Below are 27,494 nucleotides of genomic sequence, written 5' to 3' on the forward strand. Positions count from 1 at the left end.
ATTGTCAAATTCAGGAAACACATTAAGCCATGTGAAACAGTTGCGCAATAGTGAGTGGAAAGTTAAGGTGAATAGGACTGCTCGTGGGTAGAACAGGAAGGAGTAGATAATTCAAGTGATTTTATATACAGTGTATATGTACAATTTAAGTATGACCTGTCTGGAGACAATTATTGTCATTTAGTTTTCCAACATAAATAGATGCAACATATACATTCTATATTATCTGGAAGTGGAAAATAACACAGTCCAAGTCGGCAAAGAGAAATTATCGACGTTTCGACCCCTAAAGGGTGGTGAGGCCAATGAAACCTTGCAGTGGGATCTTTGTCAGGACAGGAGGGGAGCAACCTAAAATAAGGGTCCAAGGAAACTAATCATTAACTGGGTAGACCCTGTGATAAATGTGATAAGAAAAGGGGTACAAAACTTAGTGGCACCGGGGCTCACCTGCATCCCACCCTAAGTAAACATGTGGGAGAACTTGATCAAAAGGAAAGGGACCTCTTCATGGTCCCAATGAATATGGCATCAAGGTGCTGGAAAGACAATGGCACAACTATTTGTAACATTGAACCTACGTCATGAGGCTTGTGTTTAAGTTAGAGATTGCCCACTTTACAATAGGATGTGAATCTCCTAAGCGTCTGGGCCTACAACGTGATGGTGTGCACTCGGACCGATGTCTATATACACGCATTCCTCGGTGCGATCGCGGTGATGCGAGACGCTCCGGCAGCCGACGGCTGAAAGTAAAGGTAATCTATTTTCCTTTTCGCTAGGCTTTACATTACACCTTGACCTACTGTCATCCCACCCACAGATGCTCTGTCATTACTATTGCAGACCCTATTCCTGATTTATTCTGATCATCGCCTTAATGTCATTGTTACAAATACGCAAGACATAGAACGTATCGGTAAGTGCAGACGGCTCGTTTTTAACCTTTACATATCCCCCTGACCTCCAGCCATCCTTCTAATGGATGCCTTGTTAATTGATTATTTCAGAATTATCACTTGATTGCCCTGGAATCTATTTCCACATCTAACTTAGGAGATTCACATCCTATTGGTAAGTGGGCAATCTCTAATTTAAAACAGGCCATTTCTTTTTTATATATGGAAGGATTATTTTTGGTATTTATACAAGCGCTATTCACACCAGCATTCAGGTAGCACGCCGAGCAAACCATATATATATATATATATATTACCTACTGGCAGTCGCCAGTAGGTAGTTATAGTTAGGACCTATTTTCCATAGGAAATCCACAAAATTCTATTTGGAATAACGTTGGCGCCGATTTACGAATCTTTGTGAAATTTCCAAACTTTTGGCCAGGTCTGGTCCGCACCTATCCTGAAAATTTCACGGTGATTCGTCAAGGGGGGGCCGAGAAAAAAGGGGGGTCCCAAAACACGGTTTTCCCATGCATTTTCCCATAGGACCTGTTGACGCAGCTACAGCCCGAACTACTGAACGGAATTACACCATATTTGGCAAAGAGGTAGTCCTCATTTCAGACTCGTGCCTTTTGCTTAAATGGTGTTAATCCGTTCAGTAGTTCCTGAGAAAATTAGAGTTAAAAAGATAGATATATCTGGGCGGAGCCTAACCACACATCTCATCGTGAGATCTGATTGGCTGTCAGTACTTCATCCAAGAAGTGTTGGCAGCCATCTTGTGACCAATATACATGATAGCACCTCATTAAAAAGCATTGCAGTTAATGGAAGGTTTTAAGACTTTAGTTACATTATAAATAATTTGTTGATGGTACCATACTCATTTTAGGAATTGTAATGTGTTCTAAGGTGATTTTACCATGTGAAAAAGCCTTCTGCTGTGATATCATGTTTGAGAGAAAACTATTTTCTCATGCTTTTCCCACAGAGGTTTGGAAGGTGACCTATAAGCTAAACTGAGAGCATATTTTCTGTAAATTCACATTATCTTTCTCAGTCATTTGAGAATGAAGTCTGACATTCTCAGTAAAACATGTACATCCAACAAGGGCAGAGACTGTCAGTTGATTCCTTTGTGTTCTACTGCAGCTTCCCAGAGTGTTCTAAAGAACGACTAGAGCGCTAACAGTCCTACTTATGACAAACGTATTGCACACCTGAAGCCATCTTGATTGGAATAAAGTGGTAACTCTTAAAACATTTAATTTAAAAGGGAACAAAATGAGGGGGTTCATTTTTCCATAGAAAGTATGATTAGTGCTGCAGAAAGAAAAATTAGGGCATATTTTGAGTGACTTCTCAAATCCTCTTCTATTTCATTAAATAATTCTGACATGCAGACTGAAACATGCACTTTCAATACCAGCAGCAGACTTCCGTGGTGAGCAGTAGCTTTACTACAGTGATCTAATGAGCAACTAGAGTGCTAACATTCAGAATTTATGGCAAATGTGTGACACATCTGAATGCCTTCTTGATGGAATCAAAGTAAAAAACTGAAAGCATTTCCTACTGAGGAGACTGTAGTAAATGAGGAAATTAGGAAACTTCATAACAAATAAGTCTCCCAAAATGGCCACCAGAGACAAAAGATCCCAAATGCAGCACAAATATCACACAGATGTAGCCCACATGTAGCCCAATGACAGAAGTGTGCAAAACACTTATTTTTTGTGTATTTGCAGTTTATAGTGCAGACTTGTCAGGTATTGGAGTGCTTTACATGAGCATTGGTTACATCACACAAGATCAAATTCATTTTGGTTGTAGACATGGGGAGATTAAGTGATTTGACCAGAATCACAGAATGTTTAGCTGAAGCAGAAACTCCAACCTGGTTCCCCAGTTGCAAAGTCTGCAGCTCTGGAAGTAACACCACATCCTCTCCCCTAAGTGCAACATTTAATCAAGTGGTCAACTGGATAAAAAAACATAAAGATTACAAATAATGTAAAAGTTCTTTGTCGCTATTTGAAAACTCAGAAAATATGCCCTCATTTTAGTTTTTTAGAGCACTAACCATAATTTTGATGCAAATAAGACCCTCTCATATATGTAATTTCTAAAGGAAATGCTCTAGGTATTACAGTTTTGATTACATCAATATGACGTCAGGCGTTCCCCACTTTTGTAATAAATATAGAATGTTAGCAATCTAGTTGTTCATTGGGATACTGTTGAGAGGCAGAGGCCAGGGGCACGGACTCTGAAAATTGACAGCAGGTAGGAGAGTGCAGAGGCAACAATTTGACCACACTGGGCAGGCAGGAAGGGCAGTGGCAGCACAACAGACTATGGAGGGCAGTGGAAAGAGGGGCAGGGGCAACAAACCAACAATACAGGACTGGCAAGAGAGGCTGTGGCAATATAATAGACCATTGTGTGCAGAAGGAAGAGGCAGTGGTAGTACAACCATAAATGCCAACAGACCCGTTTCAGCCAGGAACCGTCTGAATGCTTTTAAGCTCAAATGGGCTTTATTTGATCTGTCTCCTGTCTACAATCTCCTCTTTTTCAATGTAACTCAAAGGGGAAAATCAATACCCCAGTTTTTTTTCAAAATCTCCCTCTTACCAAGTTCAAAATGTTCGCAAGTATGGTACATTGGATCATGGTAGGCAGGAGGAATAGGGGTAGGGATATGGACTTGGATAACAGAGGACAGGAGGGACATGGAGAGGTGCACCAAACTGACCCTACAGGGCAGGCATCAGGGTTTGCAGCAGCACAATACACCACACAGGGCATGTGGGACGGGAGTGCAGCACAGCAATCCATAGAAAGCAATAGGGAGGGGACAGGACCATGCACATGGACAACAGAGAACAGAGGGGAAAGAGGCAATGGTAGCTAGCTGACCATAATGGACAGACAGGAGAGAAAGCTGCAGCATAACAGACCATAAAGGGCAGGAGGGACGGATCAGGGGCATTACAATGGAACAGACAAGCCAGGAGGGAGGGAATAGGGGTCTGCACATGGAAAGAGAGGGCTGGGGGCAACGGGGCAGGGCAGGAGCAGCAAGATACACATGGAGGTCAGGCAGGATGAGCACTAGAAACAAGATACACCATGGAGAGCAAAAGTGAGACTATGATGACATACACACAGACCATGGAGGGAAGGTGGGAGGGGGTCAGGGGCAGCTAGCTGACCACACAGGGAAGGGTGGAGGGGCTATGGCAGCACAGAAGACCATGCATGGCAAGCGGGAGGGTTAGTGGCAGCACAATGGCTATGAAGGGCAAGAAGGAGGGGGCAGGGGCATGCACAAAGGACCATGGAGGATAGAAGGGAGGGTCAGGACCTGGGCACAGACAAGAGAGTTCAGGGAAGGGGCCTCACAACAGACAGCGCGGGGCAGGCAGGAGGAGCAGTTGCAGCACAACAGACCAGGGAGGGCAGAAGGGTGTGGCAGTAAAATGGACCATGGAGGACAGGAGGAAGGGGATAGGGGCATGGCATGTGGACAGGCAGGGTGGAGGTGGCAGGGACAGGTTACAGTTATCTGACGATGATAGGCAGGTCGGAGGGGAGTGGCAGCTCAACAGAACACTCAGAGTAGATAGGAGTGGCAGGTCCATGGAACATGGTGGGCAAAAAGGATGGAGCAGGGGCATGCACAAAGACATCGGAGGGCAGAGAGAAGGAGAATAGGGGCAGCAAGCTAAGCACAGAGGCTAAGCAGGAGGTCAATGATGGGCCATAGAATTGGGCAATGGAGGGCAGGAGGAGTGGACTGGTACATCATGCTAAATGGAGGGCAGTGGCAGCACATCAGACCATGCATGGCAGGAGGGAGGAGGCTAGTCCATGGATTCAGACAACAGAGGATAGGGAGGAGGTGGATGGGGAAGCAAGCTAACTGTTCAGAGAAGGTGGGTATTAGGAACTTTATTGTTTTTAAAATGTGTGTCTGTGCAAACTACTTAAAATATGAACAAGTATGCAGCATAATCTCATTTTTATTCAGGAAGAAGAGGACGTTTGTGACTGTGACTCCGGGCTCACTTGGCAGCAACACCCCCTGACCCTCCACCCCCCATCGCAAAATGTAATGCCCGTGAAAAGGGTAGGTGGACGCAGTGTTATATAGAACATAGTCCTGAGAGCACGATTGAAAATGAAAACTAGATATAGTATATGGTATAAACTATGCACCAAAAAGTGTGATATAAGATGAACCGGGGCGTGAAATATAATATGCAATACATTGTGCGCAATGACAGATTCATTGGAGAGCGCGAGATAGCACAGGCACCAGCGCGTGCTATGCGATGTGCGCCTTGGAGTGTAATATGCACAGGGCAGTGTTGTGTAACCTAACTAGTCTCTAAAGTTGTAATATAAAATATGTGCTGGGGAGTGTAACGTTGCATATGCACTGTGGCAAAGATATGGATCCCAGATTGTAATATGTATGGCATAGCGCTGTGCGTTATACCATAGGCATCGAGGAAGGCACGTTAGATGGGGCAATATAACCCGTGCGAAGGCAAGTGTGGCATGACATATTCACGGGGTGGTGTTACAGTGCACATGGGCTAGAGAGTGTCATAGCATACGCACTAGCTGGTGGAATACAACACAGAGGTGTGTGGCACTCGGCGGGCACTGTTGGGTGTAACACAGCATTGGGCTCAGCCAGGAGCACGCTGCGACTCTCAAGTGAGGTTCGTCTCCTTTCCAGAGAGTAAAATAAAAAGTATTACACTTCCGGCGGTGGATGTGTGTTTTATTAACCGTGAGGGGGGTTTCTTGCATAGTTTGGTCGAATTTTTGTCGAATCCCCTTTGAATGGCTTGGTGTGCATGTGTATTAAATGTGCCCGTCAATAGCTAACCATGTTTGTATAAATAAACGACAAAGGTGTCTACTTGGAGAGTAACCACCGGCGGGGGCGCCGGGATTAGGCACGGTAGGGCGTCAGACACGTCAGAGCTTCACTAGCGGTGTAAATACATTCCACGTAGATTCATTGTATGCATAGACGCCTTTTAATGAATATCACGCAAATCGTCATGGTGATATGTACATACGGTTTGTCCAGCATGTCCTAGGTGTTTCTATAAATATATTTTAAAAAATAAATAATAAAAAACAAAGGCCGGCCCCGGGGGATGGGGTCCCCGGGGCCATAAGTGGCCTGAGGAGGGGGGCAACGCAGCCCCCCTCCTAAAGAATAAAAAAAAAAAAGGCCATGACCCGGGGGTTGGGGTCCCCAGGGCCGATTAAGACCTTGGGAGGGGGGCCACGGGGCCCCCTTCCAAATTAATTTTTTTCAACAAAAAAAATTAGGGTGCAGGCCCTGGGGAATGGGGTCCCCAGGGCCAATAAATTAGAAAAAGAAGCCCTCCTTCTTCAAAAAAATTAAATAAAGGACTGGCATCGCGCCGGAGGCCACGCCCCCTCCTTGCAGCACACTGCAAACGCGCCCCCTGGCTGGTTGTAAATTGGGGAATTAATTCCCCTTCAATACTGAGGGTCCCTGAGGGCCAACTAGCCCAACAGGTACCTCCAGTATGCGCCAGGGAGCTGCGTTGCAGACAGGTGTTCTGAGGCCACGCCCCTTTTTACACCTCTATGCAACGCAGCTTTGTGGCGCTTACTGGAGGTACCTAGTGGGCTAGTTTGACCCTAGGGACCCTTAGGATTCAAGGGGACTTAATCTCTCAACTTAGAATGGCCACAGGGCGCGTTTACACAGTGGTGAAGGGAGGGGACGGGGCCTGAGGTGACGTGTGCAAACACGCCCTGTGGCGCGTTTTAAGTTGGGGAAATAATTCCCTTTCAATCCTGAGGGACCCTGGGGGACAACTAGCCCACCAGGTGCTTCCAGTAAGCGCCACTGCTCTGCGTTGCAGAGAGGTGGTGCAGGCTGTGCCCCTTTTTACACCTCTCTGCAATGGCGCTTACTGGACGTACATAGTGGGCTATTTTGCCCCTAGGGACCCTCAGGATTCAAGGGGACTTAATCTCCCAACTAAAAACGGCCATAGGGCGTGTTTACACAGTGGTGAAGGGAGGGGACGAGGCCTGAGTTAACGTGTGCAAACACGCCCTGTGGCACGTTTTAAGTTCGGGAAATAATTCCCCTTCAATCTTGAGGGACCCTGGGGGCTAACTAGCCCACCATGTGCTTCCAGTAAGCGCCACTGTGCTGCGTTGAAGAGAGGTGGTCTAGGCCGTGCCCCTTTTTACATCACTCTGCAACGCAGCTCTGTGGCGCTTACTGGAGGTACCTAGTGGTCTAGTTGGACCCTAGGGACCCTCAGGATTCAAGGGGACTTAACCCCAAAACTTAAAACGGCCACAGGGCGTGTTTACACAGTGGGGAAGGGAGGGGACGGGGCCTGAGGTGACGTGTGCAAACACGCCCTGTGGCGCATTTTAAGAGGTAGTTTTAATCCCCTGCCCTATTATATACTAGGGGCTTACAGAGGAGGTCATGCTAATCACAGGAGGACCCCAACGCATAGTGTTCCCTAGTGTATGTAGGTGTTTTCACTGTATTGTGAGTGTCTTTTAACATAGCACTGGCTCTAGGACTGGTTAATCAGACTCAGTTACCACCAGTATCTGTCTGAAAAAGTTGAGGGTACAGGATGATTTTGCAACAAGGCTTCTTTCTGCTCTTCTGTTTGTTCTTTCTGCACGTTATCCTTCTTCCTGCACTTTTCTTCGTCTTTGAGGACTTCTGTTGCTTCTTTCTGCATTTCTTTTTTTTCTTTCTGTGCGTTTTTTCTTCTTTCTTCACATGTCCTATCTCTGTAGGCATAGTTAGAAATTAGCATTTAAAAAACCTTTGAAATTCACTGAAAAAACCATAGGTTTCAGGCACGTTATAGTTAGGAATTAGCATTTAAAAAACCTTAGAAATTCACTGAAGAAACCATAGGTTTCAGGGGTGTTATAGTTAGCTAGCCTTCTTACTCGTACAAAACCATTGAAATTCCCCCGTTATAGTTAGTTCAGCTAACTATAACTCGCGCGCCCGCAATGCACTGCTGATGACATCACATATTACATCACTCATGACATGGTCAGTGACATCACTCATGACATCACTGATGACATCTCAAATGACATCACTGATGACATCATCCTTGTGATAGAGTGGCAGACCTCCTCTCCCCCTAATATAACCTTTGATACACATATTCAAAAATAGAAACTAAAATTTTCAAAACAATGGACATACCAATACCAGTTACAACAACCTATTCAGTAATTCTAAGATCCACATACACATCCACTCATTCACCAACAGTCTTATATAGTCACTCATACATGTACTCACTCATCATATGTACTCATACACCTATACATCCTGTTACACAACGCCACTCATCCATAGAGTTACTCACACACATAGTCACTCATGCTAATAAAGAATCAAACATCCATTTACTTGCATATACAGTTATACACACACCACCACACTTACTTCTACAGAAACTTACACATACTTAGTCTTTTAAACAATCACTTATAGAAACACATACTTATTCATACAGGAACTCTTCCAATCTCTCACTCTCACATATACTCACTTATATACACTAATAGTCACATATACTAGTTTAAAACATATGTAGTTACTCATAAAGACACTAGTGATATAGTCATTCACTCAGTAACACACCCATGCACACACTCATCCACCCATACAGTCCTGCACACATGCTGTCTTCAACACATACAAACAGTGAGTCACTCATTCATGCACCTATGCACTACGTAACACCCCCCACCGAAGCATACAGACACTCATACTGATACTCAAAAAACCAACTAATAACCTATATAGACACTCATGTAGCTACTCACAAACCCATGCAGCCACTTATACACAAAGTGAGAGACTGATACAGATATTTACATATTTAAACATTACTCACTAAGCCATGTATTCACTAAGATATACTTAATCAGTCAGTTATACAATCAATTTTTCAAAAACAAATCATCCATTTAGACACTTATATACCCATTTATTCTTCCATCGACGTTGAGATATACATATATAAAACGTATGTAATTTTCCGAAAAACACACATTCACTGGATGATATCATCAGTGATGTCATCACTGATGTCATTTGAGATGTCATCAGTGATGTCATCAGTGATGTCACTGACCATGTCATGAGTGATGTAATATGTGACGTCATCAGTAGTGCATTGCGGGCGCGCGAGTTATAGTTAGCTGAACTAACTATAACGGGGGAATTTCAATGGTTTTGTACGAGTGAGAAGGCCAGCTAACTATAACACCCCTGAAACCTATGGTTTCTTCAGTGAATATATATATATATATATATATATATATATATATATATATATATATATATGTCCAAACAAATGAGCCCTCGAGCTTCAATAGGGCACACACGCTCTCCCCCACCATCCGGTTCTGCTCGCCTTGCTGATGCACGCACAGCAGCGTTCCATTCAGTAATTCTCGAGTCCGACGCGTTTCAAGGCTGTTCCGCCCCTTCCTCATGGACTGTGAACATGGGGACACCATTTCACACCACTGTATGTTTCCATCCTTTTATTAACGGAAGCAAACGCCCCAGGTGGGCGTGACACAGTTTGAAGAACCCCCAGCAGCATGCTGGTAGTTGCGGTCCTTACAGGGTGAGTGCAATATTAACCTTAAGTAGGCTGGGTCCCCACGTTGTGGATTGCACATATTTAAAACCGATAGTAGGCTGGAAGCATTCTGGTGTGCGCGCTGTTTTCACCTGAGAAGAGCGTACTCCACAGATAGGAAAAGTTTCCCCTCTCGAGTCTTCCCATCCTCACTCCTCTTCTGGTACTGGACGGGAATGGTGCTCCTATTCACGGCCAAGGGTAGCCGTGTACTTTAATGTCCAAACAAATGAGCCCTCGAGCTTCAATAGGGCACACACGCTCTCCCCCACCATCCGGTTCTGCTCGCCTTGCTGATGCACGCACAGCAGCGTTCCATTCAGTAATTCTCGAGTCCGACGCGTTTCAAGGCTGTTCCGCCCCTTCCTCATGGACTGTGAACATGGGGACACCATTTCACACCACTGTATGTTTCCATCCTTTTATTAACGGAAGCAAACGCCCCAGGTGGGCGTGACACAGTTTGAAGAACCCCCAGCAGCATGCTGGTAGTTGCGGTCCTTACAGGGTGAGTGCAATATTAACCTTAAGTAGGCTGGGTCCCCACGTTGTGGATTGCACATATTTAAAACCTATAGTAGGCTGGAAGCCCACCTGGGGCGTTTGCTTCCGTTAATAAAAGGATGGAAACATACAGTGGTGTGAAATGGTGTCCCCATGTTCACAGTCCATGAGGAAGGGGCGGAACAGCCTTGAAACGCGTCGGACTCGAGAATTACTGAATGGAACGCTGCTGTGCGTGCATCAGCAAGGCGAGCAGAACCGGATGGTGGGGGAGAGCGTGTGTGCCCTATTGAAGCTCGAGGGCTCATTTGTTTGGACATATATATATATATATATATATATATAAGGACGGAGACTTGTGTATCAATTTCTCAAACCTCCACAAAGAAATGCCATGCACTTGAGGAGCTTTTCAAGGTTTCTTTGATTACCAGTGCACCATCAGAAAAAATACTCACAAATGCGTTTCGCCTTCCTCGGCTTTGTCAATGTCATTTTGTCACAGGTTCAGGTTACACCTTATAACATATTTACATTGGATTGGACAATTGCGGCCGCATGGAAATAGAAAGCGGACTATGCCTATTTGTATACATATATTTTCACGGTGAATTCATCAGCCATTTTTGACTTTGTCACCTATTCCATAATTATTACAGTATTCAGACGACAACAGATCAGTCATCTTTCCCCATACAATTTAAATCCAATTCAAATCAATTTTCATTTGATTATATATTATAGCAGCAGCGTTGGTGATCTTAAAATTCAAAAAAATCACAAGTGTAATACAAAATCTACATCTTAAATGTATCAATTCAGTCACATTGCAATTATTAAGCCCTTAAATGGGCTCAGGAGCCTTGGGTTGTACTACAACTGATCTACTTTCATTCCGATCAATAGGGTTAATTCATCCAATGACATTATAAAGCCCTCAATGGGCTACCCACTCTTCATTTTTTCTTTTTCAAATATATTTCCATTTGTAAGAACAGCAATTAGCACATCAAACATTAATATTCAGTAGCATCAGCCTTGTTACATCATATGTACATTTTAGTATTTATAGTGTCACAGTTACTTATACAGTGGATGTTACTGAGCTGTGGCGCCCAAGAGTTGAGCATTGTATGACTCGTAGCATACATCAGAAACCACTGTACTACCCTGTTTTGTTATCGTGTGATGAGTAACATGTAGCAGCTGGTACTGTTTAGGTGACAACGATGAGTAGTGCAGTTGATAATTGGGGGAAGAGAACATAAAATTAGGAGCGGAGTTGGAGAATCCCATCCACCTTTGTGTGGGTGTCTCGCCTGTTCTACCCGCACCTGTTGCCCTGCCGTGTGGCCTTTGGTGAGATCGTGTGTTGGAACGTGGCTGTGTATTATTTGGTCACAGGCTGAGGTTGGGTTAGTATGGAAGTACGGGTCGCGGGCGCCGCGTCACTCAGCCGAGTTGGTCGCTTGCGGGGTCAGGTCGGTTCCGGTACGCCTGCGCCCTGCTGCTGCGCCATTAGAATTGTGTCCCAACTTGCAGATATGGGGACTTTTCTAAGGCCCATGGCGTCTTCGCGCCGGATCGCTATGCTTTCTGCTCTAGCCCATGCAAGTGTGGAGTGCCTCCGTGCTTGTATGCACGGGAGTCGGGTGCCTTCCATTTTCTGGTGATTAATTTCTTGGCGGCCACGATGCCTAGGTCTAGGAATCTTGAGGTTACCTTAGCATTACGTGTTCTACGGAATTTGTGTAACAGATATGTTGGCCAGTCGAAGGGTATATCGCACTCGGTGCAGGTATGGAGTATATCCGCTACTTCCCTCCAATATGTGCTGAGGCCGGTGCAGCTCCAGAGCATATGTATGAGATCGGCATCAAGGGTGGCGCATTTGGGACAGGCAGAGTCGGTGCGGTTGAAATATCTGTTGATTTTGGTGGGCATGTAATATGCCCTCTGAATGATGTAGTACTGTATTTGCGTGAATCTCATATTTCTGGGAATGTTCACTGGACTGGCCAGCACCTGCGCCGATTCTGTGTCTGAGAGTTGACGGCCCAGATCATGTTCCCACTTGTGTCGGAGGGGGTCTAGGCTGATCGCCGCATGTTGCCTCATTGAGGCTGTGAACCACTGCATTAGGTGTCTGCTCTGTCCCATGACATGTAGATATTGTATAGTAAGATGCATTTGTGGTTTGGTAGCAAGATCGCCCCATTTCACCGTGAGTGTAGCCACTAGTGAACGATGCAGAAGGAATTGACCTAGGGAGCCTCTCATCTTCTATCAGTGTCACGTAGGGGACAAGTGAGCCGTCGCAATATAGGTATCCAAGGGACTGTATGCCTGCTTCATTCCAGTGTTGTAACTCAGTGGTTGTAAGCATAGACTGACCTCTAAGGGTGCCGGCGTAGGGTGTTATGCGTTGGGTTATGTAGAGGCTCCTGCGGTAGCATCTGTATGCCACATTTAGCATCAGGGATTCTGGGGGTCGTGTCTTTGCGCTGGGATGGAAAAGCCTGAGGAGCTGGAGTAGTGCGTATGGTGGGCACGTGGTCGCCATGTCATCACATTGGCGGTCTGCCATCCATCTGGCTATCCACTAAAATTAGGCTGCCAAGTAGTAGTGTTCGAAGCACAGGGCTGCTAGGCGTCCCTGGTCCACAGGCAAGTATAACTTCTTTGCTACCAATCTATGTCGACCGGAACCACATATGAAGTCTCTGCCCATCCTCTCTAGAGTGGCAAAGAAGGGGGTGGGGCACATATTGAGGCAAGTTAACAAAGTAATATAGTAATCTCAGCAGGGCTACCATTTTTACGAGTGCTACTCTGCCTGTTACGGCAAGTGGAAGTGTGCTCCAGAATTGAATCTGGGACCTGTTGGTTGTATGCGCACTGCCTAGGTTGCCATCGAATAGGTCCGGCAGGTGGTGATATCTTCATATGCCTAGGTATTGGAATGTGTCTGTACTCCAATGCACTCTCCCCCCGTTAAGTACAAGGCCCGGATCACAGTTTCTTCGCCGAAGGCGTATAGTTTAGATTTGCCTACGTTCACCTTCAGCCCAGATATGGCCGCAAGGTCCCGTAGGATCTAGGCCAGTTGTCCCGGCATGTCATTTATGTCCCTTAGATAGACCAGGTCATCTGTGTATAATGACACCTTGTGTGTGCCATCGCCTAAAGGGATGCCAACATTTAATTGCGTCCTTATTGACTCCGCAGGTGGCTCTATCACCAGCGTGAAAAGGAGGGGGTATTGTGGGCAGCCCTGTTGCATCCCTCGTCGCACTGGGATTATATCCGATACGTACGGACCCATCTTTACTATTACAACTGGTTCCATGAAGAGCAGGTGAGTCAGCTTTAGGAAAGTGGGGCCTGGTTTGTATTTTCCAAGGGTTGCGAATATGTAGTCCCACTCGAGGGAGTCGAAGGCCTTCTCAAGATCGAGTATGAGGCAGCCCACCCTTGCCCATGTGCATGTGGAATAGGCTGCAACCCGAAAGTAGAGGTGCAGGTTGAGTGAGGTGTTACGGGATGGCACAAAGCCGTTTTGCCACTTGTACAAGCCTGTCTCCCAGGACTTTTGCTAATAATTTATAGTTGGTGTTGAGTAAGGCGAGAGGTCTATAGGAGCTCATGTCCGCAGGGTCCCTGTCAGGCTTGAGTGTGCCTCGCGTAGGGAAGTAGGTAGCTGTCCCGCTTCTACCGCTGCTTCATAAAGGGCGTGTATCCGCTGTGTCAGTAATACCTGGTATGCCTTGTAGTACTCCGCCGGGAGTCTGTCGGGTCTCGGAGTCTTCCCCGTGGCCAGGGACGATATTGCCTCCTTGATCTCCTCTAGCAAGATCGGCTTGTTTAGCAACTCACTTTGTGCTAGTGTCGCCTCAGGTAGTTGTATACGGTCTAAAAAGGCTGTGAGAGATTGTGTATCGCAGCGGCCTTGGGATTGATACAGCCGGGTGTAGTGTTGTGTCATGGGTGTGTGGATGTCGCGTTGTGTGTGTATTAGGAGCCCTGTATCATTGCGCAGTGTGCCTATCGGTTTGCGGGCATGTTCCTGACGAATTTGCCAGGCCAGGACATGGCCTGCCCGATCGGCGGTGGTGTGAGTACGGGCCGTGTGTGCGGTGTAGTTGTGACAGCAGAGACGTTCTGTCAGTTCGGATTGCTCTGCACACTGTGTCTCTAGGCGCTGTGTGCTTCACCCCCTGCCCTCCCCATCTGTTTCGTACCACAGGAGTTGTACTTCTATTTTACTAAGGGCAGTGGATAGCTGCCTATGAATGCTGCAGGGGGCTCCCAAGCAGTGTCCCCTCGTTGCTACCTTGAATGCTTCCCATTCCACTAGTGTGTCTACGTTGAGCTCAAAATATTCAAGGAGTGCCGTTCCTAGATATGAGCGAAACGCTGGGTCTTCTAGCGCTGCAGTTTGTCTCCACAAGGGGGCTGGAGGACGCTCCAACTCCCAAGTGAGTTGCAGTGCTTGGGGGTTATGGTCGGAGTGTGTCTAGCCCAGATATTCTATCTGTCAAACTAGAGGAAGTAGAGCGGGAAATTCCAACTATTCCGTCCAGTGGCACGTGTAGCCCATGTACCGCAGAGTAATATGAGTAGACCCGGGTGTCGGGGTTGAGGGCGCGCCAGTGCCCGGTGAGTGAGCCAATCTGCAAGGGCCTGCGTTTTGGATACTACTGTGGTTTTGATCAGGGGCGGGCACGACCTGGCTAAGTCCATGCTAAGCACAGCATTGAAGTCCCCTCCAAGGAGCCACGGAGTTCTGTTACATTTAGCTAACACCCCAGTTAGGTTATCTAAAAAGGAGGGCTGATTTAAGTTCAGGGCATAGATGGAGCTGATCTGTATCAGTTGGCCATTGAGTCACCCACTAACTAATGAATATCTGCCTTCGGGATCAATCAATACCTCTTCACTTATGAATGGGATACCAGCTCTAACCCAGATGAGGACAACTCGTGCATGGGCCGAGTAGGTTGTGCCGTACACTCGGCCTCTCCAACTTCTACGCAGGTGCTCTAGCTCCATTTGGGACATGTGTGTCTCTTGGAGTAGCGCGATACTGGTAGGCCTGCGCTGTAAGTAGGCGTAAATTGAGTATCTGCATGACGGTGTGTGTATACCATGCGTGTTCCATGTAACTACATTGACTTGTGCCATGTCCAGTCGTTGCGTTGGCCAGGGCAGTTCAAGGAGGGCAAGGCGTGGTTGCTCATGGCATACTTGGGTGTGCTCCGAATTAATAACGTTAAGAACAAGGCACGAGTGTGAACACAACGATGCATAACTATCAAGGGCGATTTCCAATAGCATGCTCGTCCAAACTGGGGTGCCCAACTATGGCAACGACTGTTTCAGTGCGACGTGACGTATGGGTGTATGTGGTGTGTGACTAGATGGGGTTGTTCAGTCCCTTGGTACTGTGATCTGATTGTATGAAATCCCAGCCAATCCATCATGCAGGAAGTGTGTGCGTGTTGCGCATGTCCCCAGTCGCAGCATCAGGTAAGCGCTGTTCGCAGCGGTGTGTGGGGCGGTGCTGTTTTTTTAGCAGATATGTAGACAGCAGATTAGCTACCAAATGACAGTTTGCCAGGTTCGCAGTTACGTGCGTGTATTGGCTTCTGTAAGGTTCAGCAGTTCACAGAGATTCATATGATACCATCCTCCGTCTGCGGTGTGACATCTGGTAGCTCACAATCTTCGGGGTTGTCAAGCCTAGAGGGCGTGGAGACACTGGTATCTGAGGATCTGTCAGGGCTTGGGTGCCGGTCAAGGTGTTGCGTCATGGTTCCGAGTGTTGTAGCTACGTGTATCGCTTCCTGCCTCTCCATTCTTCTCTGTTCAGAGTTGGGAGCCGTGGAAATTGTGGCAGTGTCTGCACGGGGCCTGTTGCGCCCACCTTGCTGGCATTTTCTTCAGCCAGATTTCCTTGGCGCTTCTTCCAAGTGCGGTCTGGGTCCTGTCCATAATGCCGATTCTTCCAGCCAGTCCTAGACTTCAGAGGGTGAATCAAAGAAGCGCACCATGCCTTTTGCGACCACTTGCAACCTGGTGGGGAATAGTAGCGAGTAACTGAGGTCGAGGTCATGCAGTTGTCGTTTCTCTGCGGCGTATGCGCCCCTACGCCGCTGTACTTGTGCAGTGTAGTCAGTCAATACCATGACCTGGCTTTTGCCTATTTTGATGTCTGCCAGTTTGCGGGTTTCTCACAGGATCATATCTCTGTCCTTGTAGCTGAGGACTTTGAATAGGAATGGACGCGGGCGAGCTACCAGTGGGGGTTTCTGTGCAGGCAAACTGTGTGCTCTCCTGACCACGAATTGGGGCGATAGCATGCCAGTGGGTAGCAGTTCTCTGATCCAGCGCGCAGTGTACTCCTCCGGGTTGCGTCCTTCTTCTCCTTCCGGGAGGCCCAGTATGCGGATCTTATTTCGGCGCGAGCGCCCTTCTGCATCCTCCATTCTGTCTTCCAATGCATGTAGGCTGTCTATTAGGTCTTGTAGGGCCGCGGTGTGACTTTGCGTGATGAGGTTTAGCTCCGCGAGTGACTGCTCTTGTAGGTGCACTTGTTCCCCTAATTTGTGATGATCGGCGCGTAACAGGGTGAAATCTGAGGTGACTTTGTTGATCTTGGACTCCAGCAAGGAGCGAGTTTGGTCCAGAGCGGATTCGATCTTCTGCACCGCCGCCAGCACTGAGTCCAGCTTGGTGGCGAGCGCAGTGTGTAGCACCTCTGCTGTGTTCCTGACTTCCGCGATTGCCGGCTCCGAGTTGCTATTCGTGTGTTGGGCTGTTGCATGTTTGTGTGTAGGTGGCCAATTACTAGTTGTTGTGCTGTCGGCATTCGTTGGTAAAAGGTGGCAGCCACACAGTTTACTTGGGGTATGGTGTCTTGAATGCAGTCGCACCGATCTGCAGGATTGCTGTGTACCCGCAGCAGTGGGTGATTAACAGCTTGGGTTGGCACAGGCACCACTTACTTTGCCTCAGCTGCAGGTACATTGCCGCAGGGCGGGTAGTTCTGATGGGAGATGTGGCCATATTACATTTGTCGCAGTCACAACGCGCTCTACAGTGGGTTTGCGGTCTTTGGTGATCCTCACTGTGTGCTTTGAGAATGGATGTGCCCACCTTTGGGAATGTGGGGTTGGTTAAGCTTTGTGGGGGGCTCTTCCAGAGGCTGAATAGTTTGGGTGCCACATAAAGGAGGGGCGCACCATAGCTGGGCCTGTCCTGGGGAAGCTGTGCCCGCTGTGCGTCAATGTAGCGTCTCAAGAATCTGTCTACTGCGCCTCATGGCCTTAGCCAAGGTCCGACGGAGATCTCAGGCTTGATGGCTACTAGGGCACTGTCACACAGGCGAGTGGGTGAGAAGTGTTTGAGTCATTAGGGGGGCCTGTGTCGCCGGCGCGCTCCTGTGGTGTCTGCGGCCTTGTCCCCCACTCCTCATGGTCGTAGTCAGGGCTTGTCCTTGGACTGTGGAGTTCTTGCCATCTGTACGTGAGAAGGGGGAAAGAAAAGGGATGAAGGGGTGCCTTTGCCTCTGAGTTAGCGCCTCGATGTGTTGAGGGCTGTGCTCTCCGTTGCGTGGCTGGGGCCTGGGCCCGAATTGACCCCCGGACCCAGTGCTTCTTGGGACCAAGAGTAATCGTGTTGTGTAGGGGCGTGCAAGGTTGGCAGCGTCCTCTGTGCGTTCTCACCGCTCCTTTGGTCACTTCCTCCACCCTCCGCTACCACAGCCTGGGCCCGATCCGAACCCCGTGCCCGGCGCGGGATGGGCCTGCATCAACTCTCTGCTTCCCTAAGATACTGTTTCAGGTTGCCTGCGTGTTTGTGGTTGCCGCAGGCCTTTACTCGCCTGTCTGGTGGGTCATGCTCACCGCTGGGCGGGCGGGAGGAATCATGAATCTCGTGCTGCTCCGGGGCCTGCAGGGTTAGCCGCGCCCTCTGTGCGTGCCCGCTGCTCTTTGGGACACTTTCTCTACCCCCTGCTATCCCGTGCTGGGCCCGATCCAACCCCTGTACCCGATGCAGGGTGGGCCTGCTCCGTTTCCCTGCTTCCTGAAGTGCTATTTCGGGCCTGCCTGTATGTTTGTGGGGGCCTCGGACTTTGGGCCTCTACTTGCTGATCTGATGGATCATGCTGCCGCTGGGCAGGCGGGGAAATCGTACACTCCGCTGCCCGCAACCGAGACCTGGGTCTGATATGGCCCGGAGCCCGGCACGGGGCAAGTCTGTGTCACCCTCGCGTCTCACGGCAGTGCTTCTTCTGCCCGCTTATGTGCACGACCTTCCCCGGTCTCCACACCCCAGTCTGGCCGATCACACACACAGCTGGGCGAGAGAAGGGATCAGGGGATGGGGAGACGCAGCTTACCTTGTAACCGATGCGGTGTTCTTTTCTGCGGCACGGCAGGCGTACTTCCTCGCGGCGCTGGCTTCCTTCTTCAGCGGGCGGCGGCACTTCGTGGGCTCAGAAGTGCAGGGCCGCGGCCTCCCTGATGGTGTGGGCTCCCTGGATGCACATGGGACGCAAACGTATACAGCCCCACTTTGGCGATCACTTTATCAGGGCCTCGATGAGGGGGTGCCATCCCCGTGACGATTGCACGTTTACTGCACGCTCCTTCTCTGGGCAGCTCTGTGTCATGAGCCTGCAGCTTCTGGACACAATTGGAGGCGGAACGATACACTACCATTTTGAATGATAATTCTTTATAAGCCAGATCAGCAGTACTGTTCCTACATTTGTTGGTTTACATCGAAAGTAACCAGTTGTGCACCACATCGTATAGCTAGCCCACATCGGGCAATACAATATTATATGCACTTAGTCAACATCCCAAGAGTTTAATAGCTAGCGTACCATATGGGGTAGTTACTAAGAATTAAATAGAATTGTACACAAACTGAGGATTATCAGAAGGAAGCACAAAAGGCATTAAATCGGTTTAAACAGAGAGGATACCCTAAGAAAACATTAACTGGAGCAAGTATCAAGACAGAAGGAAAAGAGAGTCAAGATTACTGATTCCAAAATATAAGCAGAGAGGGAGGATCAGACCCTGAGGTTTAGCACTAATTTTTCATTAGTTTCAGAACAGATAAGAAAGCTTATTACTAGGAATTGGAATGTCTTACAGGCAGATACTATTCTAGGGTCTACCTTACCATTTAAACCAAGTATAACTTACAGGAGAGGGACGTCACTGAAAGACCTCCTAGTACACAGCCACTTTGTAAAACATCCACCCAAAACCTCAGAAGTCGCAGGTTTTTACCCATGTACCAAGTGTAAAGCCTTTAGAAAAGCGTCATGGTGAAAGAGTATGAGGTACCGGGGCAAAGAAGGTTGAGAAGAATTACAAAGTTCCTAAATTGTAATTCGAGTTTTGTAGTATATGTTTTGCAGTGCCCGTGTATGAAAAGATATGTGGGAAGTATGGTCCACCCAGCAAAGAAACGAGTGTTTGAGCATTATCGGGCAATCAACAATCAGGACACCACATACCCAGTGGCACGACATTTTGCAGTAGCACATCAAGTCAGAGGTGACTTATTGAACTACTTCTGCATTGATCAGATATTGAGTGGGAAAAGAGATGGCGACAGAGTTAAACAATTGAAAAGTTTGGAATCAAGGTATATTGTGGAATTAAGAACCCGAGCTCCTGGGGGTTTAAACAGTGAAGAAGAATTATGGACACACTTGGGGGACTAGGAAAATATGTGAGAGATTAAAAAGAACACAGAAAGTGAGAGGAGAAAAGAGAGAGAAAAAAGAGAGAACAGGAAATTAACATTTGAGGGGTGGGTAGCCCATCGAGGGCTTTTGAATGCCATTGGATGAATTAACCCTATTGAGTCCAGTGAAAGAAGCTTGTCTGTAGTACAACCCAAGGCGTTTGAAAAGAGAGAACAGGAAACCAATTAATGAGGAGTGGGTATTGCGGGCTTTAGAACATCATTGGATGAATTAACGACATTGATCGCATTGAAAGCAGATCAGTTGTAGTACAACCCAAAGCTCCTGAGCCCATTTGAGGGCTCAATAATTGCAATGTGAATGAATTGATACATTAAGTGTATTTAATAGATTTTGTATTACACTTGAGATTTATTTGAATTTTAAGATCACAAACGCTGCTGTTATAGTTTATAATCAAATAAAAATTAATTTGAATTGGATTTACATGGTATGGAGAAAGATGACTGATCTGTCGTGGTCTGAATACTGTAATAATTATGGAATAGGTGACAAAGTCAAAAATGGCAGACTAATTCACCTTGAAAATATATGTATACAACTAGGCATAGTCCGCTTTCTATTTCCATGTGGCTGCAATTGTCCAATCCAATATAATATGTTATAAGGTGTAATCTGAACCTGTGACAAACTGACATTGACAAAGCTTAGGAAGGCGAAACGCGTTTGTCAGTATTTTTCTGTAGGTTAACTGGTGATTAAAGAAATATTGAAAAGCCCCGTGAGCACATGGCATTCCTTCATGGAGGTTTGAGTGATATACACACATGCGCACGCACGCATAAACAACCCTTCAGGGCGTCTTCGAATATACAACTGGCACGGAGCAGCCTGTCACTTGACACACCAATAAAATGTTGAAGCACAGTTCCAAGAACAATAGTGCATTTAATGTCCAAATATGAAAGGCTTTGTGCTCTCATGTTGTTCCCTTACGCGTTTCGGCTCCACAATGAGCCTTGATCACAGGTGAGACAGCCTGCCTGTAAGGTAACTAAGTGCTACTTTTAAAACCTGACTATCACGTGATTTGCTTAGATGCAAAGCATACATATACCACAATGCACTGCTAATGTAGCAACATTCAATATTTTTCCATTGCAGTGTATCTCAAAATAAAAACATAATTGCATCTATTCACTGCAGTTCTGTATTTCAAAGTTCATTATTTAATCAGTGCACATGTACAGAAATTTCCTTCAAGTTTGGAAAAGCCATGTTCAATTTCTTTACAGCCAGGTTTGGCAGCTCGTAATTCATCAAGCAAAGCCTCTTGTCATGCTGTCAAAATAATGTCTAATTATTGCACAGTGTTTGGAACAGTCGAGAGGAGAAAGGTTCCCCACCTCTCGTATCCCTTGCTCACTTCAATACTCAAATATCCGGGTAAATCCACTTGCTGGCATAGAGGCGAGCGGGCCATGCCCCCACATTTAAAACCACAAATCACCTCTGAAATAGGGAGCCTCCAACCCTGCAGGGCGGCTTGGAATATATTAGAGAATTATTTTTTGGGTGGGTATGGGTTTTTGATGGCAAGGGTATTTTTTGGGTTTAGGGTGGGTATGGGTTTTTGGGTGGCACCGGCGACTTACGGGTTTAGGGTGGGTGTGGGTTTTTGGGTGGCAAGGGAATATTTAGGCTTGATGGTGGTTATGGGTTTTTGGGTGGCAAGGCTATTTTTTGGGTTGAGGGTGGGTATGGGTTTTGTGATGGCAAGGTTAATTTTGGGGTTTAGGGTGGATATTGGTTATTGAGTGGCAAGGGTAATTTTAGGGTTTAGGCTGAGTATGGCTTTTGGGTTAGCAAGGGAAATTTTAGGGTTTAGGGTGGGTAAGTGTTTTTGGTTGGCAAGGGTAATTTTAGGGTCTCAGGTGGGTATGGGTTTTTGGGTGGCCGGGGTATATTTAGGGCTTAGGGTGGGTATGGGTTTTCGGGTGGCAAGGGTCATTCTAGGGTTTAGGATTGGTATAGGTTTTTGGGTGGCAAGGGAATATTTAGGGATTAGGTTGGGTATGGTTTTTTTGGGCGGCAAGGGTAATTATAGGGTTTAGGGTGGGTATGGGTATTTGATGTCAAGGGTATTTTTAGGTTTGAAGGTGGGTATGGGTTTTTGGGTGGCAAGGGAAGTTTTAGGGCTTAGGGTGGGTAAGAGTTTTTGGGTGGCAAGGGTAAATTTAGGATTAAGAGTCGGTATGGGTTTTTGGGAGGCAAAGGTAATTTTAGGGTTTAGGGTGGGTAGGGTTTTTTAGGAGGCAAGAGTAATATTAGGGTTTGGAGTGGGTATGGGTTTTTAGGTGGCATGGGTAATTAAAGGTTTTAGGCTGGATATGGGTTTTTGTGTGGCAAACGTAATTTTAGGGTGGGAATTGGTTTTTGGGTGGCAAGTGTAAGTGTAGGGTTTTTTGGGTGGCAAGGGTAATTTTAAGGTTTAGGGTAGGTATGGGTTTTTGGGTGGCAAGGTTGAGGGGTGGTGGGGTTTTAAGGAGATCTATAAATGTAAGTATATATATATATATATATATATATATATATATATATATATATATATATATATATATATATATATATGTATATGTGTGTGTGTATATATATATATATATATATTTGTGTAAAAAAAAAAAGTGTTTGTACCTACCTGTACATTTTTTTACTATGCATAGGCCTTTGTAAGTATTTTACAGGAAAGTATAAACCCTTTGTGTGTATAAATATTACCTACTGGCGGTCGCCAGTAGGTAGTTATAGTTAGGACCTGTTTTCCATAGGAAATCCGCAACATTCTATTCCCAATAACTTTGGCGCCGATTGACGAATCTTCGTGAAATTTTCAAAACTTTTGGCCAGCTCTGGTCTGCTCCTAACCTGAAAGTCTTGGGATGATTCGTGTAGCGGGGGCCGAGAAAAAAAGGGGGTCCCAAAAGGTGTTTTCCCATGCAATTTCCCATAGGACCTTTAGCCGCAGCTACACAGCCCGAACTGCTGAACAGAATTACACCAAATTTGGCAGAAAGGTAGACCTTGGTTCAGAGTCGTGCCTTTTGCTTAAATGGTGTAAATCCGTTCAGTAGTTCCTGAGAAAATCAAAAGTAAAATCACATATATATCTGGGCGGAGCCTAACCACACATCTCATCGTGAGATCTGATTGGCTGTTAGCACTTCATCCAAAAAGTGTTGGCAGCCATCTTGGGACCAATATACATGATAGCACCTCATTAAAAAGCATTGCAGTTAATTGAAGGTTTTAAGACTTTATTTACATTATAAATCATTTGTTGATGGTACCATACTAATTTTAGGAATTGTGGTATGTTCTAAGGTGATTTTACCATGTGAAAAAGCCTTCTGCTGGGATATCATGTTTGAGAGAACTATTTTCTCATGCTTTTCCCACATAGGTAAACTGAGAGCATATTTTCTGTAAATTCACATTATCTTTCTCAGTCATGTGAGAAGGAAGTCTGACATTCTCAATAAAACATGTACATCTAACAAGGGCAGAGACTGTCAGTTGATTCCTTTGCGTTCTACTGCAGCTTCCCAGAGTGTTCCAAAGAACAACTAGAGCACTAACAGTCCTATTTATGACAAACGTATGGCACACCTGAAGCCATCTTGATTGGAAAAAAGTGGTAACTCTTTAAACATTTAATTTAAAAAGGAACAAAATGAGGGGGTTCATTTGGCCATAGAAAGTATGATTAATGCTGCAGAAAGAAAAATTAGGGCACATTTTGAGTGACTTCTCAAATCCTCTTCTATTTCATTAAAAAATTCTGACATGCAGACTGAAAAATGCACTTTCAATACCAGCAGCAGACTTCCCTGGTGAGCAGTAGCCTTACTACAGTGATCTAATGAGCAACTAGAGTGCTAACATTCTGAATTCATGGCAAATGTGTGACACATCTGAATGCCTTCTTGATGGAATCAAAGTAAAAAACTGAAAGTATTCCTACAGAGGAGACTATAGTAAATGAGGAAATTAGAAAACTTCATAACAAATAAGTCTCCCAAGATGGCCACCAGAGACAAAAGAGCCCAAATGTAGCACATACATCACCCAGATGTAGCCCAAGTATAGCCCAATGACAGAATGTCCCAGAGTGTTCTAAAGCACAACTAGAGCGCTAACAGTCTTACTTATGACAAATGTATGGCACACCCGAAGCCATCTTGATTGGAATAAAGTGGTAACACTTAAAACATTTAATTTGCAAAAGAACAACATGAGGAGGTTCATTTTGCCATAGAAATTATGATTAGTGCTGCAGAAAGAAAAATTAGGGCACATTTTGACTTCTCAAACCCTCTTCTATTTCATTAAAAAATTCTTACATGCAGACTGAAACATGCACTTTGAATACCAGCAGCACACTTCCCTGGTGAGCAGTAGATTTACTACAGTCATCTAATGAGCAACTAGAGTGCTACCATTCAGAATTTATGGCAAATGTGTGACACATCTGAATGCCTTCTTGATGGAACCAAAGTAAACAAGCAATGAAAATGCAATAGGTCTCGCCCTTGTTTAAGTTAAAGCAATTCTGTTTGTAATTAGGTGGCTTTTTAGCTTTGCTTTTATTAGTGTTTTTCAAACTTTCATGTAAATAACATGCATATGCATGCATATATGTATATGTGTGCATGCATTTATATTTGTATTCATATAGATATGCAGATTATATATATGTTTTTATATGTATGTATGTATATATATGTATATGGCTCGACATTTTAAGGATGCACACCGCAGTAACAATAAGGATTTAACTTTTTTTGTCATTGACTCAGTACCACCGAGCAGACGCGGGGGGAATAGGGAAGCAAGATTAAGGCAGTTGGAAACCAAATATATACTCCAGCTAGACTCCAAATTCCCGGGTGGGCTCAATGTCACAGTGGACCTGCATACTATTTTGCATTAAAATCATACTTCTCATTCTTTATATATACACTATGGAGGTCATCTTATGAGATCAATGCATATCAAGTCTGGACATAATGATTGGTATCTAACCAACCTATTAGTGGTTTTTATCAAGGGGTTTTTATATTATTGTGGGAAAATATTTTAACCTTTTTGTATTCTATTTATTGTTTTATTATAATGAATAGTTACTAATCATGAAGATAATTAAGTCAGCGTGAGGATGTTCAAGAGAATTGGACACTTCATTATTATCTTGTATCCACGTGGCAATAATAGGTGATGACATTGAGTCATATACACAACAATACCCTATAGTCATCAAATCTAATGTGGCTCTAACTGATTAACCCCATGAGGCACCTATAACTCCTAGTATTAAATCACCTTCTAACATCGGCAAACATCGGTATATGCATACCCCTCATCTGTATTCCTTTATAGGGGTTCATTATACTAGGTATCGTATTGGCAGGAACCTACTAAACAGTATCTGAGTATCTGTTAGGATTGATAGGTATACGCCAAAGAAGATGGTATCTGCAGCTGGGATCAGCAGCAGATTTCCTTCCCTACTTGCACTTTCATTGCACTTATCTTATTAAACTTCGTCTTTGCTGTTTACATATGTATTTATATATTTTTTAGGTTTTTTATGAAATAGCTATTTATGTAAAATGACTGAGTGTTAAATTATTAGATTATATGTTAATTTATTGGCATTTATTTGCACTTAGTACACTTCCTCGTATTCGTGCACAATTGCAGGGATCTGCAATTTGGTAGGTTTGCAAAACCTTGACACATGGAGTTCCCCCATTTTTTGGGGGATTTATCCCGCTATTTGAAAAATTATGCAGACTCTAGCAGGTCTTTACATCTTTACAGGAATTCTATTTGGCCATACGGGTCTCCTATTTATAGTTTATCAGGAACTTCAATTATCCCATTTTCATGCGGTTCAGGGAAAGGGATATAACAGAATAGGAGTCGGCCAAAACTAATTGGTTTATTTACGTTAGCATTAAATTGATTTTTGTATAACGTTTTTTATTTGAATTCCTGTTGGTATTTTACCAATTATTAGGTGTTAATTACGTATGACAAGACTAAGAAAATATTGCAAATTTTGTAAGGTATTTTTCTGTACAAAGTTCATGTCTTGGATCTTTGACTGTATTCCGAGAGTCTGCTTTCTTTATCCATGTCAAACCATATCACGTGCGAGTACCGTTCTTCCTACTTAAGGAAGTGTTTTGTATTTGCATGTTGTCATGTGATCAAGGCTCAGGGAGAGCCGAAACGTTATGGCGACACTTTTGCAGTTAAGCTATTAAATCTTTGCACGAAGAAGTTGGTCCGTGTTTGTGTTTTCTGACCAGAGGCTACGAGGAGGCAGCCCTGCCAGGGGTACAATTCAACTGATATATATATACACATACATATATATAAATGGTGGTACGTGTTGCACTTATGGATTAAAAATATCTTCATGCACCGAATTGCTTGGGTCCGTGTTCGTCCTTCCAGAGTACGTGGTAGCAGTGGCGAAGTTCCCTTCATATATAAATGTATATGCATATATATATGTGCATATGTGTGCGTGTAGAGAGAGGTAGAGAGAGGTAGAGAGGTAGAGGTGTAGAGGTAGAGAGGTAGAGGTAGAGAGTAGTAGAGAGAGGTAGAGAGAGAATGAGTAAAAGAGAGTAGATAGAGAGTAGTACAGAGTAGTAGAGAGTACTAGAGAGAGTAGCAGAGAGTGAGTAGTAGAGAGTAGTACAGTGAGTAGTAGAGAGTGAGTAGTAGAGAGTAGTAGAGAGTGAGTATAGAGAGTAGTAGAGAATGGGTAATAGAGAGTGAGTAGTAGAGAGTAGTAGAGAGTGAGCAGTAGAGTGAGTAGTAGAGAGTAGTAGAGAGTGAATAGTAGAGAGTAGTAGAGAGTGAGTATAGAGAGTAGTAGAGAATGGGTAATAGAGAGTGAGTAGTAGAGAGTAGTAGAGTGTGAGCAGTAGAGTGAGCAGTAGAGAGTAGTAGAGAGTGAGTAGTAGAGAGTAAGTAGCAGAGAGAGTAGTAGAGAGTAGTAGAGAGTGAGTAGTAGAGTGAGTAGTAGAGAGAGAGGAGTAGAGAGTCAGTAGTAGAGAGTGAGTAGTAGAGTGAGTAGTATAGAGTAGTAGAGAGTGAGTAGTAGAGACTGAGTAGTAGAGAGTAGTAAAGAGTGAGTAGTAGAGAGTAGTCAGTCAGTGTCAGTCAGTCAGTCAGTGTCAGTCAGTCAGTGTCAGTCAGTGTCAGTCAATCAGTGTCAGTCAGTCAGTCAGTCAGTGTCAGTCAATCAGTGTCAGTCAGTGTCAATCAGTCAGTGTCAGTCAGTGTAAGCTAGAGCAGCTCTGCTGACCTGGTTCTCTGGCTCTAAAGCAGCTCTGCTGACCTGGGTCTCTGGCTCTAGAGCAGCTCTGCTGACCTGGGTCTCTGGTTCTAGAGCAGCTCTGCTGACCTGCTTCTTAGGGTCTAGAGCAGTTCTGCTGACCTGGTTCTCTGGCTCTACAACGGCTCTGCTGACCTGGTTTCTCTGGCTCTACAGCAGCTCTGCTGACCTGGTTCTCTGCACTCACGATGCACGCACCCAACTTCGCGAGAATATAT

Source organism: Triturus cristatus, chromosome 7 (assembly GCF_964204655.1).
Source record: "Triturus cristatus chromosome 7, aTriCri1.1, whole genome shotgun sequence".
NCBI lineage: Eukaryota > Metazoa > Chordata > Amphibia > Caudata > Salamandridae > Triturus > Triturus cristatus.